Here is a 3,326-nt window from a genome sequence, read left to right as displayed (position 1 = left end):
TAGCCGAACGAGCTACAAAGTGCGCATCTGCTCTATCGTCCATCGCTGTCACTGTCTCACTAGCTAGGGAAACGCCGCGTTTTCCCCGCTGGTGTAGACCCAGCAGTGCCCGGAAAGCTGAACGAGCTATAAACTGTTCAGTGTTCTGTCGTCCATCGCTGTCACTGTCTCACTAGCTATTATAGACCGACCGCTTAAATAAGGACGACTAGGGGTGGCGGGAAAGGTGCGGGCGGCAGGCGTACGGCGCCCGCACCTTCCCCGCCACCCGCACCGTACCGCGCAAGCGAGGACTCATTTAAGCGGTCGGTCTACAGGGAAAGACGTGTTTTCCCCGCCGGTGTAGACCCAGCAGTACCCGTGTAGCTGAACGGGCTATAAAGTGCGCACCTGCTCTATCGTCCATCGCTGTCACTGTCTCACTAGCTAGGGAAACGCCGCGTTTTCCCCGCCGGTATAGACCCAGCAGTGCCCGGGAAGCTGAACGAGCTATAAACTGCCCACCTGCTCTGTCATCCATCGCTGTCACTGTCTGACTAGCTAAGGAAACGCCGCGTTTTCCCCGCCGGTGTAGACCCAGCAGAGCCCCTGTAGCCGAACGGGCTATAAAGTGCGCACCTGCTCTGCCGTTTGTCGCTGGCTGTGCTAATACTTGCTAGCGCAATTTTGTGCTGCATCCATGTCTTTTAATAAAACAAGCATTTCACTGTTTAACCGTATGCAAATCAAAATTTCTAAAATGCAGTTTTATTTTTTCAAATAAAGCTTGCTGAACGCCAAGAGAGTTTTTTATTACGTACAAAAGTTGCAAGATGACAAGCAAAAACATTAAAAACCTAAAATAGCTTGACGACATCATAGCCTAGTTTTCTTGATTAAATAAATGAATAGCCTAGTTGGTTGTGGACCCTGTCCACACTACATAGCCGGAGGTCTCGGCTTCGAACACTGGCGCAGAATAAATAATAGTAGGTACTAGGTACAGAAGACTCACTCTCTAACAAAACGCGTCTGTTACGATCAGCACAGATATGACCGCTAGGTGGCGACAGCGCCACACGCGGCTTATGGCTTTCCCCAAAATTGGTGTGGAACGGATGTACTTTTAGCTACCCGTAGCAAAGCGACGAAATCGCGGAGTGAGCCACGCCTGATACTGGTAAAGGGTATTTATTTGTAAGTTCATTACAAATTCATATTTACCAATGCATATTTATTACAAGGCGAAGGAATTATACAATCGCAATAAAAATGTCATTAGCGCGATGTAGAAATCGCCGCTCTCGTTATAGCGCCATCTAACGTGATATTTGGTATGTTTTCGGGGGCGGAAAATTGATCTAGCTAGGTCTTATCTCTGAGAAAACGCGTATTTATGAGGTTTCATTTGTTTTCCGAGCATAGCTTGGTCTCCCAGGTACTTTACGTTATCTTATAGTTCGTTCCTTTAATGGCCCCGTTTATTGTCATAGTTGTAGAAGTTAGAAGTTCCAACTGCTAATGACCAACAACTATTTAGTCTGCGAATTCGGTTTTGTATAAATGTACTTATAGGCGGTCTCTTGTCTGGTAAGCTCGTCGAGCTAATCGATTTTAAACACTAACGGCACCGTGTAAGGTTTGTAACTGAATGACAAGCCGAACGCGAGTGTAAAGCAAGTCTTTGACTCGTACCCTAAAACCCGCTCCTCCACGCGAGCCACGAGCCCCCCGCTTACACTCGCATCTCGTGGCTCGGCTCGCGACTCGGCTTGTGGCTCGGACGAGCATGTAAACCGCCTATTAGGGAGTCATTTGCCAACAATGTGACCCGTTTTAACAAATCTAGAGTCCGTTTAACCAACGAATTAAAATTACTAGAGTCAGACCAATACAAGTCTGCGACGATTTTGTTAGAACACGCAATGCAAGTGTCACTAAGTGCCACTTGCACCATCCCACTTCTTCTTCTTCGTCGGTATCACTCTTGACAGAGTGGTCGTGGTCATCACTTCAGGTGTTGGTGGCAAGCTTCACAACACGTCGCCACTCTTCTCTAATAGCCGCCTTCCTCGTGCATTCATGTAGTGATGATGAGCCATTTACTGCCGCCTTTATCTGGTCAGTCCACCTCATAGGCGATCTTCCTCGTGGCCTGGTACCCTCGACCTTTCCCTGACCCACCCACCATCCCACTAACCCGGGGTTAACCGTTAACCCAGTGTCAATTGTATAGGTTTAACCGGTTAACCCCGGGTTAGTGGGATGGTACAAGTGGCCCTTACACGTCATTATCTGGGAGTCCAACTTTTGCTCGGAAAACATATTAAAAATAAAAAATGCGCGTTTTTCCAGAGATAAGACCTAGCTAGATCGATTCTTCGATCCCGAAAACCCTTATATAGCAAACATCGAAATCGTTACAGCCGTTTCCAAGACCCCTGAAATATACGAATAACGTGGCAGAGCATCCTTGTGACAAGCGACAATCAGCCATATTCGAACAATGAGATATGTCAAATACTAGATATTGAAACGATATGGAATAGATATGTCAGTGTCAAACAAGTGTCAAAAGTGACGTTTTTGTTTGAAGAAATGTCAATTTTGACACTTGTTTGACACTGACATATCTAATCCATATCGTTTCAATATCTATTATTTGACGTATCTCATTGTTCGAATACGGCTGAATGTGGTACATTTTGCTTGAGAACGTCGCATATAAAGTGACTCATTTTCATTTGTTTATAGCGTAGTTGCACCAAAGACGAGTGGCCATTTTCTTTTTTGCGTTAAAACCTCAGTAAAGTTGTGCGGGATCGGGCACAAGAGCATAATCGAGCTGCATTTAGGTCAATGCGCCTTGAGCCGTTGCCGTCTTGACGTGTAGATGGCGCGATATTCGCTTTTAAAGATAAGGATTTAAGGCGTTAAATCCTATGCGATATCACAGAATAAATAGTACTAGGTACAGAAGACTCACTCAACAAAACGCGTCTGTTACGATCAGCACAGATATGGCCGCTAGGTGGCGACAGCGCCACGCGCGGCTTATGGCTAGCCACCAAAATTGGTGTGGAACGGATGTACTTGTAGCTACCTGTAGCAAAGCGACGAAATCGCGGAGTGAGCCACGCCTGACGATATTTACAGTATAGTTCGTTTTTTTAGTATTACAAAAAGACTAAGCGATCTTCTGGACCCGGGTATGTCCTTAAACTACGTCCAAGACCACCGGCGGACGGGCAGCAGCGTCCCTCAAATTCGGTGTACTCGACTGCGATCGCCAACCCGCCTGCCAAGCGTGGCGATTATGGCATTCACCCCCCATAAGGGGGAGGCCT

Source organism: Cydia fagiglandana, chromosome 23 (genome assembly GCF_963556715.1).
Source record: "Cydia fagiglandana chromosome 23, ilCydFagi1.1, whole genome shotgun sequence".
NCBI lineage: Eukaryota > Metazoa > Arthropoda > Insecta > Lepidoptera > Tortricidae > Cydia > Cydia fagiglandana.
Note: the sequence above shows the minus strand (reverse complement) of the source record.